Source organism: Bacillus rossius, chromosome 10, assembly GCF_032445375.1.
Source record: "Bacillus rossius redtenbacheri isolate Brsri chromosome 10, Brsri_v3, whole genome shotgun sequence".
Classification (NCBI taxonomy): domain Eukaryota; kingdom Metazoa; phylum Arthropoda; class Insecta; order Phasmatodea; family Bacillidae; genus Bacillus; species Bacillus rossius.
Window position 1 is genome coordinate 52,533,054 of NC_086337.1, and position 18,684 is coordinate 52,551,737.

Consider the following 18,684-nt stretch of genomic DNA (forward strand, 5'->3'; position numbering starts at 1 on the left):
CTTCAGCTTTTGTTTGTACATAATATCGCTTCAGAGTTGTTGTTTTTTTTGGGCAAAGATAATTTGAAAAAAAAAAGAGTCAAATTTGTAACTTAAGTAGAGACAAAGAAAAACTTAAATTAAAGTGTTATCTATCGGTGAATTGATACTTAAAGGGGCATTTAATGCTCATTATAGGTATTTTTTAATATTTCGATATTGATAACCAAATTTTCAATTTAATCGTCAACCGGTTATGACATCCGTGCTACATTAAAAGTGTGTAATGGTATTTACCAGTGATCGCTGTCCTTTTACGTTTCGTTGAATATCGGCAGACAACACGACACAAAATGACGGCGTGCACATTAGTGCCACAAACTGTCTACAGGTGGTGTGCTAGTTGTAAAAGTATTCAGATACCATCCATTCCTTAGAAATGCGTCCTTTACATTGTGGCTATTGTGGCTACATCTGCCAAGGGTTTGTACGTTTTCGGAAACAGCCTTTGGTTGTACTGTGTTCGATTTATCGAATTTCAGTGGTTTTCTGGTGGGGCAGATCTCGACTGGGGCGTAGCCTCCTAGTCCGTCCGGCGACAGGGCGTAGCGGCCCGCGCTACGACGAGCGGGATCCACCCCCCCACGGAACCCTCCCTCTATTGTTTACGGAAATGGGCAGGCCGGCAACTGTGCAGGTAGGCAGGTCAGGGCAGGTAGTGGGGTTATTTCTGAAGGGTCTCATTGGCCGCGGACACTTTTGTGTGGAGGGCCGTACACCTTTCGGAATAAAGTTTGACCACCGCTGCCGAAAAACTGATCCTGTTGGCCGTCGCTCCTGTTGGGCACAGTCCGCTGGAGAAACACAGCAAACACACCCAGGCCGCAGACCTTATGACATTAGTATGCTATTGTGGACTTAATTGCTTAGTTTAATCCTTCAAAACAATTAGTAAATATCTTGTTTCTTCGTTGGAACGGATTATTGAAGTGTGAAGTTTCACTTATAACACACATGGCGGTAACGCAACAATTTATGTTTTTGTATAAAATTATGCTCCAATCTTCACCCGTACTGTTATAATTTTTCCTGGTCTAATTGAACGATTGTTCAGCCGCCCTGCTTAAGGTCTTCTTTCAACTCAGTCATAGTGTTACGAGCATACTATAGGCGGGGCCGCGAGGCAGGCCAGAGGCCTGGATAGCCAACCAGTGGCACGTTGGCCCGCGGATGGGGCACGGCGCCTCGCTACCCCTCATCCCTCTGCTCCCGCATCCCTCGGCGCTTTCCCTGCGGCTCTGGAGGGTTCTGGGCAGTTCCCAGAACCCCTTGTGCGTGAAGTGGCGTAACTAGGACGCCATTGTTCTGGGAGCTTCGGGTGTCAAGTCGACCCTGATGACGCCACACTTCAAAAGGGGTGCTAGACCATTCTGCGAGAGGGCTGGAGGGTAATGAAACGGCGATGCCGGCCTCCGAGGAGGAGTCGCCCCTAGGTGAGCATTGGGACTGTGTTGTACGCGACGGACGAGTGAGTAGCGCGAGGCAGTGTGCTGGGACAGAGATGTTATGTAAGAGACAAGAATTAGAGAGAGCCACTGTCTAGCCGAGCTCCAGTGGGGAGAGTAAACTGTGGATTCAAGTGAAAGAGTGATTAATATGTAGACAGAGTTTTTAGAGTTGTAATTTAATCAGTAAAGTAAATAGCAGTGATAAATAAAACTGTATTTAATTAATTGGACTATCCTTTTGGAACCTGTTTTCCCCACTCGTAACTATATATAATATCCTCCGCTGCTCGAAATCAGCCTTGACGCGCGCCCGATGATGTGTTCCCTTGCACAGAAGTTATTATTCTATATTTTTTATTAAAAAAACATATATTCGGACATCACCTAACTAAACACTAGCGAGTTTTAAAAGGCATCAAAACAAAATATTATATAACTGTGTTGATACTGGGAACCACATTGTTCATGTTAATACATCCATACTTTGTGACTAGTTGGGATAAGTGCGTGATGCACAAGTAATTTTTAAAAAAATATTGTCTTTCTAAATCGTCTGAAATATGTTTTTGGTTTTCTTACGGAAAATCTTTGTGTATAATATATATTTGTACTAGGTCTTGTGTAAACAACCACGGGTAGAAGCTCGTTCCAAACAAGCGTTCGTGGCTAACGAGATGAGGGTACTCGAAAATTCAGCCAAAAAATTATGTAGCAATGACGTCAGACGGATGTTCACGTTAACGCACTGAATTTTACCGTGTCATAATTACCTTACCTTTGTGGTAACACGAAACCCGCGCGGAGTGAATCAAATTTACAAACCCGCCCTTTTTATTTCAAGTCGCGGGCACGCCGATGCCGGTCTCGGCACAGGGGGGAGAGCAACTGCCAATCAGCTGGGCCCGTGTTCCCGGCAGGGGATCCGAACCCACCTCTTCGGAGGGCAGCAAATCAACCCCTCTCTCCCGGCCTGCCGAGCGCCAGTTCTGGGTCAGCCGGGGAGCGCGGGGGCCGACCGGCGCGAGGAAGAATGAAGAATGAAATAGGAGAAGGAAGGCCTCCTTATTCTTCCCCCCTCCTTCCCCCTCCTTCCCCCTCCTCCCCCCCCTTTCCTCCCCCCTCACCAAGTGGTGTGTGAGCTGCCTACAAGAGAGAACTCGTTTTGGGAAGGGGGAACAAAATTCTATGTTACAAAGAAACCTAACCACAATTTTCATATAAATTATGTAATATATATATATATATATATAATATCTTTAATAACCCGTTCAACATTTTCTGCTCAATGTGTTTTAAGAACCAACGTGCAAGAGAAACCGTTTGGTCTTCACAACGGATATTGCTATTGATATTAAATTTTATTCCTGAACCTAAAAAAAATAAAAAGGAAAAAAAAATTTTTTTTGTTAATTGTTGGGTACGTTTTAGACGAGTCTTCGTAATAACCTAGATCTTCGGTGTTTTTTTTTCCTTCTGCTGTGTTAGGTTTAGTTAATCCATATTTTTTTTAATTGAGGTACTGCTCATTCTATGCAAATGTCTTCTTCACTCTATGGAGATGCGTGTCATACTGTTGATAGAGGCTTCGTCTAATTGGCTTGTTAACTTCAGCTTCTGGTCGTTCCGCAGATTAGTTTTGGTTTGCATATATATATATGTGTGTGTGTGTGTAGGTGTTTTGGTGTGTGTGTGTGAATGTGTGTGTGTGTGTGTGTGTGTGTGCAATGAGGTTGAAAATGGTTCGAATTTTATATGAGGGTATGTATATAACCTCATAAAATTCGAACCATTTTCAACCTCATTGCACTGAGCTTGTTCTCATCTCAAGTTGCGGTTCGGCAACTAATTATGCTAAAACTACGTTATCGAATAGGTATTTCCCTATCGGATTCATCAGTAAGTGGCCATAAAATTTCTTCGTCCTTCAAGATTAACGGATTCTTGTAGGAAACTACAACGAATTTCCAATTTGTCCTGTGTTTCGTTGCGCGTGGAAGGGAAATATATTGTTGGTTAAGATATCTTCTGTTAATTTACAAAGATCCACGGGTAACTTGCGACCATTTTCCCTTGTAAATTTAACCCTTTCAGTATATTCGTCCACTGAAGTGGAAAATTTATATCTAAATGATATATGAAGTTTTTCAAACCTTGAATATGTGGGTTAAGGTGTACCCTCATTCCAGTGGAAATCATACTTAATGGCTATGAAATTAATAATTTTTATTTTACTTTAATTAATCATAACAAAATTATACATTAGTTTTATAATTATAGCGTAAGATCATTACCACACAAAAAATAAAAATAGTTTAGTTACAATAAAGAAATAAAATTAGATTTATCATTGGAATTTTGAAAGTGTGACTGATAAGGTTAAGGTGAAAATATGTAACAGTGCATATGTTTGAAATTGAAACTTCGTGAACAAATACATGCGACGGCGTTGGAAGTAAACGGTCATGGGATAGTGCTTTGCAATGTTTATATGAGCCCATCCCTGGTTTTTTTACCCCTCCCCTTTTTATCTAGTCTGTCGAGACAACACGGGAGATTATATCGGCCGATGCGCGCGTCAATAAACATGCGAAATTAAATCTGCATGCAAATGCAGTTTGGTTGCGACTTCTTTCCCCCCCCCCCCCCAATTCTTCCTCAATCCTCCTTTAGCGCAGGTACAGGATTGCAACTGTCCATTACACCTGTTACAAGTTTGTTCTGGAGAACATTCTATTTTCCGTTTATTCTGACAGTTTCTTGGCTCTGGAACAGGTTCAGAAATGTTTGCTTATCCGAGTGGGGAAGCCTACAACTCACGTAGTTTCGGTTCCCTACCACGTTCGTGCAACTTCGGATTTCTCTCAAAAATTGAAATTAAAAAAAAATTGAAGGGTTAGGTTAGGTTAGGTCAGTCACAACATGCTTGTTTTCATTGGAAACTTCTGATTTAGCGGCTGAAGTGGCGTTAATACCAAAACGCAAAACTTCGAAAATCTTCGGAAATTCTTGCAGGGAACCGAAACTACGTGAGTTGTAGGCTTCCCTGCCGAGTGAGTGCATCGAGCTCATGTTGTGGCAAGGAGAGGAAAGCACGCATGTTCACGTGGTTGAGAGATTGTCAGCGAACCTGAATCCTGTTGTCGAGTGTCAGGGCCGTGTGCAAGCCTATCCGCTCTCCGTTTTCATTCCTTCGCCACCGATTCCCCGTTCACGTCACTACTCGAGTCGAATGAACCGAACACCGGTTCGTATTTAAGTGACCCTCGTTCTTACTGAAAGTCATAAGTAGGGACTGGAAAAATTCGCGGGTTCAGTGACCTCCAGGATAGACTCCACGATCCTGCGCATACTCGGGGCAAACGCCACCTGTTCATTGGCTGGTGACTCGTGATTCGATATGTTTCTTTGACTGAGGGTCTATAGTTGGCCCACAGTCCTCCAGGTTAACAGTGAACCAATAGCAGAAGTTGCATAAAGGTACAATTATTTGCATTTCAGCATATCGCGAAATGAATCCGCGAATTTTTCCGGTCTCTAGTCATAAGAAACATGTGTAACGGACAAAAAAATTATGAATGTGCAACAACACAGAAAAACCAGCCAAAATCACCCGATGTCAATAATTAAAAAAAAAAAAAAAAATACGGCCACAGTGGGTTGACAACGACGAGGCAGTTGCAACAAGAACAGTAAATACAGACGAAAAAAACGTTGTTTTCTTATGACATAAAGTGCAACTAGCAATGGCGCATGTCCAACATAACGTCTTAAATTAAAAAAAAAATAATTCTACCTTCATTATAAACAATTAAATTTGTCACTGGTCAAGTTCTGGACCTCGAATAGCAGCCGTGCGATCTGTGTGGTAGTTATTGAAATCCAAATAACCACCAGAAATTTAATTCTGTGATAAGTAGGGACAGGAAATATTCGCGGGTTCAATGACCTCTAGGATGAACTCCACAGTTCTACGTACACTCGGTCAAATGTCACCCACTCATTGGCTGCTGTCTTGTGAGACGTCCCAACGTAGCAGCCTGTGATTCGATAAAGCTTTGGTCGGGCGTTTCTCATTTGCCCAGAGACATCCAGGTGAGTTGTGAGCCAATAGTAGAGGCAGCACTGAGGTATAACTATTGGTATTTTAGCCTATCGCGAAATTAATTCACGAATTTTTCCGGTCTCTAGTGATAAGGAAAATGCATTGTCTTGTTATTTCTTTAGTGTTTTTTTTTTATTTGAGAAATGCTTCAACTTTACATCACGAAATTCACGAATAGAGACCTGCAAAATTCGCGGATTCATTCGGTGAAAGGCTAGAATTCAAACACATATACCTCTTAGATAATTTTGCTATTGGCTTACTGTTCATCTGGACGAATCTCAACCAGTTATAAACCCTCAACCAAAGAAGGATCGAATCACAGAAAAACCAGTTGAGACGACTTGCAAGTCGGCAGCCAATGAACTTGCGTTATTTGCCCGAGTGTACAAGGGTATGTGCAGTCTATCCTGAATGTCATCGAAACCGCGAATTTTGCAGGTCTCTATTCATGAATCATTTGATTAGTAAAATGGACTAGCTACCACATAGGTTTAAGAGCTCACACGCTATGTTGCAGGTAGAGGTGTAATTTAAATACGTTGACATATAGGGAGTCGATTCTAAACATCAAGACACGGCGCGGCGCTGTGAACATGTCCGAATGAAATAGTTTCTGTTTAGGAAACACACTCGAAAAGCGCCTGGAGTCAGGCAGCCGTGCTGTAGCGCCTGTACGACTTGTTGCGTGCTTACAGGCGCTCGAGGCTACTTCTGCGCTGCAGTATTATATCTTTGAATATATATACTGTATAGAAGTCGCCAGCCCAGGTTAAAAATTCTAATACGGTTTTGAGGTAGTTGGTTAATTCACCGCCGCAAAGGCCACCATCTCTAGGGCATCGACTTGTGGTGATCTAGCGGACAAGTGTAGAACTCTTCAGACACACCTTCCCCCTCCTGTTGAACGACGTTGAGCTGCAGTGAATGCTGGGTTAGGGGTGCGGGGAATGACAGCGGGCGACAGCGCTGCGCTCTCTAACGTGTAAATAACAACTAAGACGATACAGGGCGTTACGGCAGCGCACTGCAGCGGTGAAGTTCCCAAGCTGCTCATTATACGCTTCTGAAAACCGTAGAGTAAATCCTATCCACTCGCGACTTCTATACAGTATATATATTCAAAGATTATATTGTCTCGCAGATTTGTGGTCACGTCATTGTAAATCGTTTTGATGTGTAGCTAGAAGGGAGACCTTGCTAATAAACTTGGACTTTCAGTACTTGCAGGTTCACATTTATTACTCTGTAACCTGGAGACTACTGTTAAAGTTTTCTTTTGTTATCTAACCAAAATATTAAAGCCTATTTTTTTTTTAATAATTTTTGTTTTCGTATTTCCTAATGAATGGTTTCATTTGTATTTACCTCCTTTTAAAGTAAAAATCTAATTGTTTGTATGTTTCTTAAATGAGACAGAATTGTTAGAGGCTACACGTCCAATCACGGACTAAAAATAATCATTCAGATGACTTTCTGTTACTGTGTAGTAATATTTATTTTAACGTACAAACTGATGGGATAAATGTATTTGATAAATGATTGGGGTGGAGGGAAATTATGTAGTGGTTGTTAAAGCACCTAAACGTGTAACTAAGGTAAAATATATATACAAGGCCGGAGCGTTTTCACGACGAGCGATTAAAATGTTCGCGTCAAACAGTTTAATATCATACAATTTTTGAAGTGAAACTTCTAATGCGACTTCCAACAAGGTTGCGTTAAACGTTTAACGCTACCATGGAGGGGGTATGAAAGCACTGTTGCGTTAAACGTTCAACGCTCCTGGGGAGGGGGAATAGAAAGAGACAGAGCGAGAGTGAATGCGTGGCACTCGAACGCATGCGCGTAGTATAGGCTACCTGTTACAGGCCAGCGTATCTTACTTTAGTTATCATAATCCCATTGCAGATGTTATAGATTTGGATATTTCTCCACTCGAAAATGATAATTAAAAGATGCGATCAATTGTGAATTTTAAGCAATGTTAATAAAGTTTGTCTTAAAGAAACAATATGATTTCGCTAAAAATCAATTTATACCCCTTCCTATTTTCATTTCCACATTACGAAGTTTCACTTCTTCCGCGCGGAGGGACTCCACGCACTATTTTTTTTTTAAAGTCAGTTTCCTGTACGCTTTGACGTAGGTATTAATTAACCAGATACCGCGTGGTATTCCAGGAAGTGAAACTAACGAGAAAGAGAAACGGGGCAGTGTCTGGCGTTCCCATACTGTCACGACGCTACGTAAGCTTTGAGAGAGAGAGAGAGAGAGAGAGAGGGAGAGAGAGAGAGAGAGACGGAGCGAATTGGCCTTGAGAACGCGGCGTAATTTATCGCCGGCGAATTTCAATTACCGCGCGATACTGCGACGTTACTCCAGGCCGCCGACTCGAGAGCCGCAACTCTTGACTGTCTGTCGGCGGTAGTCGCTTCCACGCGAACACTCTTCCAGCCACGGGAGGAATAAGGAATGACCAGCGCACCACGGTAAACTTTCGGACCGTTGGAATATCTACTTCTTTATCTTACTTTTTTTTTTCCCCTCTCTCAGTACAACTGTGCGTAATTTTTTTCCCCCCTTCCCCTTCTCCCGTTCACGTTACAGCAATGTTCCCTCCTTCGCGAAACTTGATGTTCATAACAGTTTATAACGCTCTTCTCCGCTGGAACCACCCGTCGCGTCGCGTCGGTGCGATGCGAACCGTAAACACTCTTGGCGGTGCAGCCTCACAAGTTACAAACACACGCTGACGCGTCTCAACAATGTTTGCCTAACTTGTTGCGATCGTTGCATCTCCCCGGTTTTTTTTTTTTTTTTTTTTTCCCACGCTTGACTCCAGCTCTCGGCGCGGATCCGAAATTAACGTTAGTCAAGCCCGGGCGCGCGGATGTTTATTACGAGTCGTCCCACGACGGCCCGGTAAACAGTTTTATATGCACTTTATTTATTTATGTACGTATGTGCAGTTAACGGCCTTGTTGCAACTGTGGGAGATAAACAAGCGGGTACGGGAAGGCGTATGGATGCTCTCTGCGAAGTTGGTTTATTCGAGACCGGCGTTTAAACTTTACCGTCCGGCTCGTTGGAGGGGGGAGGCGGCTTGCGAAACTGACCATCAATACCGGAGACACGTGAGGCATGTCCCGTGAAGGGACGTGGGGAACCCCCCCCCCCCCTTCCCCTGCGACCTCAGACTTGGAAGAGTCAAGTACACTGACCTTCACTTCACACACGGCCGAGATCGGCTGTGGTGTCCGTCGTTCGAAAACAATCCCTTTTGCCAAGGGGCGGATCCAGAATGTTGGTCCGGGGAGGGCCAAATTAAATTTTTAGTACATTTTAGAATTGAAATATTTAGTACATTTTATCTGTGGTTAAAAAGACCTCCTGTTGTTGATAGCACTGCAGTAAAATGTTAATTAGTACTTAGTTTGGTAAACTATGATTAGGAATTAGGATAAAATTTAAAATTTATTCTGGGTTCGTGGGGGAGGGGTTTGCCTCTATGCCCCCTCCCCCCCCCCCCTGGATACGCCAGTGTACTTTACATTCAACTTTTTAACTAATTAATCTTGCAATTATTTAAGTTATTTTAGGCGCATAGGTGAGCGTCGCTAATTATCAGTAAGTTTCAAGTACTTCCTCAATCTCGGGCTATTTATAAAATCCTGACATCAAAGATACCTTCTCAGAATTTTTAATCCGCCTCGGCTAGGACACTTTATTATTATTATTTCATCGTTACGGAGATTAAAAAAACGTTACTGGCAAATGATTGGCTTGCTTAGTTAATTGGAAAAGAAACTACTTTATTTTACTTCATAGAATAAATTGTGTGTAAAAATATCTTGATGCCTCACATGAAACTGCCAAAAAAAATTTTTTTTCCACAAATTCGTGGGTTATCTCAACCAAAGGCTACAATTTCCGGAGGGAGTGAAGGGCTTGATACTATAAGTAAAGCCAATAGTGTGAGGAAAGAAATAAGAAAGGAAGGGAATTGAGAAGTCGAGCCGATGATAGTTGATGAAAGACTAATGGATGAGGAAAATGTGAGTACCCCGATAAAAAATCGCACCAAAGAACGGGAAAGTAACATTTCCCACTTGCAAAAAATCCGCATTCGACCACCGCGCCGGTAATAATGCCCGGGGCGCCTTGGTTGGAAGCAAGTGATCTGACAACTTCTCTTAATGTTTTTTTGTTTGGTAAATGAGTACGAATGAGGAGAAAGAAATGTGGGTTTGCCCGGTTCAGAGAACCGTTATTAGTAGAGACCTGAAAAATTCGCGGGTTCATTTCGTGTTATGCTAAAATTCAAATAGGTAATTATACCTTAGTGCTGCTTCTGTCATTGGTTCACTGTTAATCTGGAGGACTGAGGGCCAATTAGAGACACTCACTCATAGAAGTGTCGAATCACAGGCCACCCAGTCGAGACGACTCACAAGTCAACAGCCAATGAACAGTTGGCATTTGCCCGAGTGTGTAGAGGATATTGGAGTCTATCCTGGAGGTAATTGAACCCGCGAATTTTTCCGGTCTCTAGTTATTAGTAGTGTGGGGGTATTGCCGGTATCATGCAGGGAGAGACGGGAGTGTGAGGTAAGAGTTCTGTGTTCGTCAATTAGCTCATTATGAGAGTTAAGAGTTCTAGGAATACCATAACAGTGCGGTATTGTCAGGTAGTGTGGAAGGATAAATTAGAAGTGCGAGGTAACAGTTGGTTCCGCTGGGAGAAAGAAACTTCAGCGGTGTATGAGAAAATTTGGGAGAGAGAAAATTCAGTGGAAATGCGAGGAAATAGCATGTAAAATAGAGAAGAGTTACGAATGTGAATTAAGAACTGTTAGTGTGAGAGGAGGAGTTGGAACTCTGAAGAAGATCTAGTAGGAACGGAGAAGAAGAAGAAGAAGAAGAAGGAGAAGAGGTCGTGTGAGAGGAGGAGTTGGAAATGTGACGAAAGAACTAGTAGGGACGGAGAAGAGTTGTGGTTTTGAATGAAGAACTGGTAGTGTGAGAGGAGGAGTTGGAACTCTGAAGAAGATCTAGTAGGAACGGAGAAGAAGAAGAAGAAGAAGAGAACGTGTGAGAGGAGAAGTTGAAAATGTGACGAAAGAGCTAGTAGGGACGGAGAAGAGTTATGGTTTTGAATGAAGAACTGGTAGTGTGAGAGGAGGAGTTGGAACTCTGAAGAGATCTAGTAGGAACGGAGAAGAAGAAGAAGAAGAAGTCATGTGAGAGGTGAAGGAGTTGAAAATGTGACGAAAGAGCTAGTACGTACGGAGAAGAGTTATGGTTGTGAATGAAGAAGTGGTAGTGTGAGAAGAGGAGTTGTAAATGTGAAGGAAGATCTAGTAGTGTGAGAGGTGTCGAAGCTGCGAAGTAAGGACCGGAGAAGAGTCAGGAGTGCGAATGAAGGGCGGGGAGTGTTGTTCGCGGGAAGAGTCGAGCATCACGAAGGGGGGAGGTCCAAGGAGGCTCGCCCCGCTCCCGCGGCAAGTGCACCAGGTGTCTGCCGTCGTATCGGCGGTCGGTCGGGCCCGATCAACTGCGTCCCCGTTCTCCCTAGCGCTTGATGGGGGGGGGGGGGGGGGGGGGGGGGAAGAGAAGTTCGTCGACCGCCGCGTCGGTAATTGCGCGTCGTTTTTCTCCCGCCCGTCCATACGTCACGCGCGTCTCCCGGGTTCGCGGACGCGTTATTACCATCGCAACCCCTCCCCAACCCCCCCTTCCTTTTCCTTTCCTCTTCTTGCTTCGCCCACGCGGCTCTCTTTTGCATTTCATCGCGTTTACCTGCACGCCGGCCGCCTCGTACGGGACGGACACACACTGGTCGGGCCGGCGCGATGGAGGTCATTTGAGGAAAGGTCATGACTAGAGACCGGAAAAATTCGCGGGTTCATTTCGCGATGGGCTAAAACACAAAATAGTTATAGTACCTCAGTGCTGCCTCTGCTATTGGCTCACAACTCTCACCTGGACGACTCTGGGCCAATGAGAAACGCCCCACCAAAGCTTTATCGAATCACAGGCAGCTACGTTGGGACGTCTTACAATACAGCAGCCAATGAGTGGATGGCATTTGACCGAGTGTACGTCGAACTGTGGAGCTCATCCTAGAGGTCATTGAACCCGCGAATTTTTCCGGTCCCTAGTCATGACGCGGCCGAAATATACCAAGTCTTGGACCTTAGTCACCGTTATTTTACGATATTTCTCAAATGTGTATGTTATTGAAGTAAGCCTACGATGAATTCCATAAATACACAGATACGACATAAAAAAAAATCTACTTAATGAAACTCAAACACTGACTGACACAACTCGCAGCCTAAACGGGTGGACCTAGAGATTTGAAATTTGGAGGAAATATTTTTTCAGTGCCCTAGAGATACTTTAAGGAGGGATTTTTGAAAATTCCATACTTAAAGAGGTGGTAAAGTTTGTATCTGAATTTTTTTTTCTTTACTAAAGTGAAATTTTGGAAATATACTTTTCAAAAGAAATAAAATAAAACATGTGTCGTAATTTTTGAAAATTTATCTTCGAAGGGTGGGTTTTCGGGAAGGTGAGAGGGGGAGTTAGAGATAGAAATTCCCGTTTTCTGTCGAAAATCTCCAAGGCAACAAATGTTGCTTTGTTGATGCATTCTTCGTCTCCGTTAGAATTTAGTGAGGCAGTTAAAAATGAACTTTTTTTTTTTTTTTTTTTTTTTTTTAAGTAAATGTCCTATAGACTTGAAATTCGCCAGTGATGTTCTTTACGTTACATAGCCAACTGAGAACAATTTTTTTCCCCCTCCGAAAATCAGCTGCCGAGTGTGGTTTAGCTCGGTAAACGCGTGGTATATTTTAATAAACTGAGTAGTTACGATTCCACACATGTGATGTCGCGAATACTGCGAGGACCCTGTGCGTGGACGTAACTCCCGGGGGTTTACTTCTCGCGAGTTATTTCGATGCTCATGATCGTCCTCGTTGATATCCACGTGACGTGGCGTTCTTGATGGGATCACCGGGTCTACTTTCTACAAATAATGCGTTTTTGAGGTTTTTGACGTGACAACGTCTAATAAAACGATGAACGCCGGCTCCACGCACGAAAAAGTGTCCCGTTACGCTGTGTCCCGTTACGCTCATTGTACGCCTGCGCCGCATCTATCTCTCTTCCACTCGATTGGAACCACCATCGATTTTACTTTTTCGAGGCACTTTAAACTTGAAACACTCCCATTCGTTTCCTACTTTTCCTATCATCGTCCTATCCTTAACAGCATAACACAGATTGGAAGAAGTTAAATAGCAAATATGTTTAAAAGTTATAGTTGAAATAATCTGTTCGTTAAAGTAATAAACATATTTGAATTAATGAGTGCAAATAAAAGTAAATTTATCAATTAAATTGTAGATTTCATTTCACTCCTTCTTTGTATCCATACAAAATAGTGATAATTCAATAAATAAAAATGATTCAATTTTATTCATAAAAGTATGCAATCATTTCATAAATGTTTTGTTATGACGTTGTCACGTTAAACTATCGTCCGTAAACAGACTTTACAGATAACCAATTTTTTTCCTTGTAACAAGTTTCAGTAAAAAATATTTTTGTCACGTCTTACACAAGTAAAACATTAACGAATTGATGTAACTGTCTATATTAATAAAACAGCGTGTTTGTCTGTCTGTAGTTCGCGTACCAGATGTGTAGCATTGTCTGTGATTCGAGGTTTTGCTGGGTTTATTTCAGGTTCCATGTCTACACTACGCGAACCAATCATGCGGAAGAAAAACACATGCTGACTAGCCCGGCCAAATAGGGAGACTTCTCTTGTAGACAGCCGCCAGTTAAAAGAGAACAATCGCTAGCGCAGGCACATATTATTTGCAGTCCAATAAGCGATCAGATATCGTCGCGGAAAAAATACATGCAAGATGGAAGATAACGCGAGGTGCAGCAGTGAGTATTCTTGGACTCAAATTGAATCGAACCTTGAACTCCGTGGTGTGCTCACTTTCTTCCCCCTTCTTTGTTCTACCTTCATCAGGGTGTCAACATTCTGGAAAGTCATGGAAATTCAAGGAAAATTCGGGACACTTGAAATTGGTCAGGGAAAGTAAGGAGATTTTCACGCAGTCATCGATAATTTGAGGAGATATCTTTTTCCAGTCTTCCGTATACACACTGTGAAAGAATTTGTTTCTCGGATAGTGTTTAAGTGCATAGTCTTCACGCTGTAAAATGGCGTGTGCAAGGTTCCGTTTGAACCAGGGCAGCTGTAAGGAGGGTTTTCTCTCAGAAAACTGCAAAATAGATAAATTATTACACACAAAAATAGTCAGGGAAACTAGTAATTTCTATCATGGCAAGTCAGGGAAGTTTTATTACAGGTTTGTATGGACATCCTGTTTAAGAAATAATGTTTCTAATTTAAAAACTGCGCTTCTCTGATGGTGTCCAAATATTACGAAGAGACGTCTACCCACCAGTCATATTACGAGTTGTCATCCCTTCAAGGCATTTATCTTAAACGCGACCCGAACCTGTCCTGGGTTTTGCAGACAAGAAGTAGCCTAATCGTGATTCCACGCACGCAGCTATTATCTAAAATTTTGTTATAGGAGCGTTGTTATTTTAGTTGGACGTGATGAGCGCGTTAGGCCAATATCACCAGGGGCGTGCGCAGTTTTTGGGGGCAGACGGGAAAATATATCTCTCTCCTTTCTTTCCCTCCCACCCCCCTGAAAGCCATGTAACATCTATCATTTCCACCAACAAAAGGGAAGAATTTGAAAGCAAACGGTGGACAGAGCAGTTATATTCCCCCCCCCCCCAATCCCTTCTGAAATTAAATTTTGCATACGCTCCTGATATCGGCAGAGCGTTGCGCGCAGATGTGGACCCAGGTTCAAATTTTGGGAAAATTTGAAAGCGGATGACCGGAGTGATTTGGGAGGCAGGTGCGGTCAGAAATTTCGAAATAACATCCTCTCCTTAAGGTATTTTAACGCAATGTAGACGTCTTGGAAAAGTAATATATATATTTAAACGTCTACAGTTATTTTTTGTTACGGAGTTTTTTTTGGGATCGCGCGGACTGTTCCAGTAAGCGCATCGTGTGAGACGGGCAAGGAGCCAGCCAGGCCCCTCATCTTGTAACACGGGCTTCGCCGTCGGCGCGGGTCGGCGCGAGATAGCATCTGATGCTTCGGACCCGAACTGAAATGCTCGCTCGCATTACGTATGCGAGCAGACCAGGCCCCCCCCCCCCCCACCTTCTTCCTCTCCCTGGAAGATCGGAGCCTGGTGGCCCCGGGTTCTGCACTTCTCTCGTTCCCCTCCACGGGTTATTCGTGCGAAATCGCTGCATGAATTTTTATTTTCGACAGCGTCCGATTTAAGAGCGGCCGTTCTCTCTTCCTCCCCCCTCCCCCCCGGCTCGGGACAACCAATCCAAACCCTCTCTTTGCGAGAAGAAATTTTTTTTTAGTTTTATTCGGCCCCCCTCAAGCGAAGCCGGACATCTGCACTGACTAATGTCTCGAATGTAAGCTGTTTTCCTCGTTACAAGGACCACTTAAATTGAATTTTGCGATTTAACGTGGGTAGTAACTCACCGGCGATTTTCCGAAAAAAAAATTTATGTTCCCCTGAACTGGTAGTTTGATAATGATTTTCTTTTTAAAGAGTGAGTGAACCTCCAGTTAAATAAATCGTGATTCATTATCTATTGATATTTTTTTTTTGCGAACAGGACGTTTTTTTTTATTCTTGACAACAGATTTATGCCCACCTTTTGCATCTGCCGAATCATCTGGAGATATGCCACCCACCAAACGAATAGTGAGAATTTGTGAGCAACTAAACACCAGTTGCTTTCTTTTATGCACAACCAACTCTCCACGCTTCACTTTCACGTATTTCTTAAACTGGATGTTGGCACATTTTTATTTTGTGGAAACGCTCTTCTATAACGCCAAATATCTGCTTTTATATCTTTTCTTCCTACATGAATCGTTTATTCATTTTAATACTTCTTGGACATTTCGGAAGTCAACTGTAACGCCTAGTAGCATTGTGTACATCAGTAGTTTGGCGCCCTTTAAAATATTGGAGGATTGTAAGCATATTGTCTTAGGCATTTCTGTGCGTTAACCGTGCGACGTAAAACTATAAATTCATCATCTTGCTCATCGCCGATGTCTGCAGCAACAAACATGAAAAAATAGTACTTTTTTTGTTTTCCATTTTACGATTTGAACAACATTACTCTCAAGCCTCAGCGTGTGGTTACAACAATAAAATATCTTTCTAAGCGACTTAAGATTTTTTTTTTATTAATTTTCCTTCCTTCAAAGACATTGCGTCTCTTCGGAGGGTAACTTTTGTTCGAGTTATCTGCTCAGCGTTGTGGTGCAATAGTAGAACATAGGGCTCGCGTTCACTAGGAACCAGATTTGAACCTCATCGCGATTGAGATTTCATAAATAATAATAATAATAATAGAATCCAAGATGGTGGTCTCGGGTGAGCGGGGAGCTCAATGGTGTAGAATTACCCTCTCCAGTACGAACCCCAGACTCACCCCCCAGACTCACCTCCTCCTCCTCATCTACTCCCTACCTAATTAGCATAATCGTGTATCCTGCTCCTGGCGTCAAATCCCCATTTTCCCACTTCTAATTCGCAATGTCCAGCGAGATGTAACACGGTGCAGGCATTTTTTTTTTTTTTTTTTTTGCGAAACAGTCCATAACGCTCATTAGACTGCGACAAGGCATGCCTTAGCGAGCAGTATCTTCCTTGTAATCGACGTTCTTACTTTGCGAGAAAAAACAACCGCCTTATTTGGCCGGGCCATCCAGAACGCGTTTTGCTATTGACTAGCGTGCCGACAGTAGATAGATGAGCTTCCGGGAGAAACTCACACAGTGTTGTAACACACTGCTGGTCTCTGAAAATCATTCCGCGAAAAAAAAAAAATTGGTTGTCTGTAAAGTTGTTTTACGGACGATAGTTTAACGTGACAACGTCATAACAAAACATTGATGAAATGATTGCATACTTTTATGAATAAAATTGAATCATTTTTATTGAATTATTATCACTATTTTGTATGGATACAAAGGAGTAAAATGAAATCTACAATTTAATTGATAAATTTACTTTTATTTGCACTCATTAATTCAAATATGTTTATTACTTTAGCGAAGAGATTATTTTAACTATAACTTGTATACATGTTTGCTATTTAACTTCTTCCATTCTGTGTTATTATGTTAGGATAGGACGATCAAGTTTAATGTGCCTAGAAAAAGTCAAATTGATGGTTGTTCCAATCGAGTGGAAGAGAGATAGATGCGGCGCAAGCGTACAATGAGCGTAACGGGACAATGTGCGTAACGGGACACTTTTTCGTGCGTGCAGCCGGCGTTCATCGATTTATTATACGTTGTCACGTCAAAAAAAAAACCGCACGGACCAGTTTCCAACCTGCTGCATCTCTTTCCTTGCCGGCTGTGACCGACTTGCCCGGAAGGGGGGTTGTGGGTTCGAGTCCTGCCGTCGTCCACGTACATAGGTGACGGCAGACTCCCTGAGGACGAATCCGTTTCGGTTTTTGACTCTGTAAAACCTTTGCACGTCGCATTATACGCTTGTCGCTAGCGATGGTTCGGTCGTAGCTGAATTAACCTCGCAAAATGTACCGGTATTATAAGAAATTTTTTTAAAAAGCTTGTCACAGGCAGACAGACGGTTGCTGGTCGATCGTGCATCATCAGACAAAAAAAAGAAAGCATTGGGAGGAATAAATAATTACTAGAGACCTGCAAAATTCGCGGTTTCGATGGCCTTCATGATAGACTGCACATACCCCTGTACACTCGGGCAAATAACGCAAGTTCATCGGCTGCCGACTTGTAAGTCGTCTCAGCTGGTTTGTCTGTGCTTCGATCCTTCTTTGGTTGAGGGTTTGTAACTGGTTGAGATTCGTCCAGACGAACAGTAAGCCAATAGAAAAAATTTCTAAGAGGTATATGTGTTTGACTTTTAGCCTATCACCGAATGAATCCGCGAATTTTGCAGGTCTCTAATTACTTGCTAGAGTCCCGGAAATTTCGCGGATTCCTCTGGCCTCAGGATAGAATTCAAAGTTATAGGTGTGCTCGACCCATGTTTACTTTCCCATTGGTTGATTTCTTAGCGAGAACGTTTTTATTTTTTATCCTTGTTATTTGGCACTACCTGATTCGCTTACTTCTCTCCTAGCTGGACATCGTTGGCTCACGGTCGTAGAGGGGCGTGTCCAGATAACTGTCCAATCACGAACACAGTGCGACAGTGTGGAGGTTTGCATTCTAGCTTGCGACTAAATGAATGCGCGAAAATTCCGTGGCTCTATTAATTACTCAATAGGAAGCATTATTCGAGCCTAAATAGCATTTTGTTCGAGGGGGTTCGAGGTGAGCGTGTTGGGTCGCACTAAGCGGCCAGCGGTTTCGGGCGGGAAAAGGTTCTCCTGCGCGGTCTCGTACGTGTGAATGTGTGTGTGTGCGTGAGAGAGAGAGAGAGAGAGAGAGAGAGAGAGAGAGAGTCAATTACTGCACAGCTCCTGAAGGAGGGAGATGATGGCAAGGAGCGGCGTAGGGTAGGGTTGAAATGAACTGTCAAAACTGCAGGCTCAAGTCGTTGATGAGGAAAAGGGTTTTTTGGGATGGCAAGGCGGGGAGAGGGAGAGGTGTAATTATCGTCATTAAAATAATTACTAGCCTCGCCCGCCGCCGCGAACAATAAACGAGCCCGAAGGCGTGTGTGTGTGCGCGCGCCTGACGCGGGAATGGAGGGCGAGAGACCGCAATCCCTCTTCGGCGGACAGCTGGTTCGCGCGCTCTTTCGGCGCGCCGCTCCCTGGACCAATCTCCTCCGCCCCCCTCCTTCACTTCCAACTCCCCACACCGCCGGCGCTAGACCTCGGTGGTGGCTAGCGATGACCAGGGACAGGTGTATTCCGACCTTTACGGCCGGGTTTTTCTCGCGTTCCCCTCCCACATATGCGCCCTAATAGGTAAGGACCGGAAAAATTCG

At 43.3% G+C, this 18,684-nt stretch overlaps 1 protein-coding gene across 1 annotated transcript in view; it reads left to right on the forward strand.

The window, feature by feature from the left end:
* LOC134536135 (leucine zipper putative tumor suppressor 2-like) overlaps positions 1-18,684 on the forward strand; it is a 221,479-nt gene that overhangs the window by 181,562 nt on the left and 21,233 nt on the right. The window lies entirely within an intron of this gene.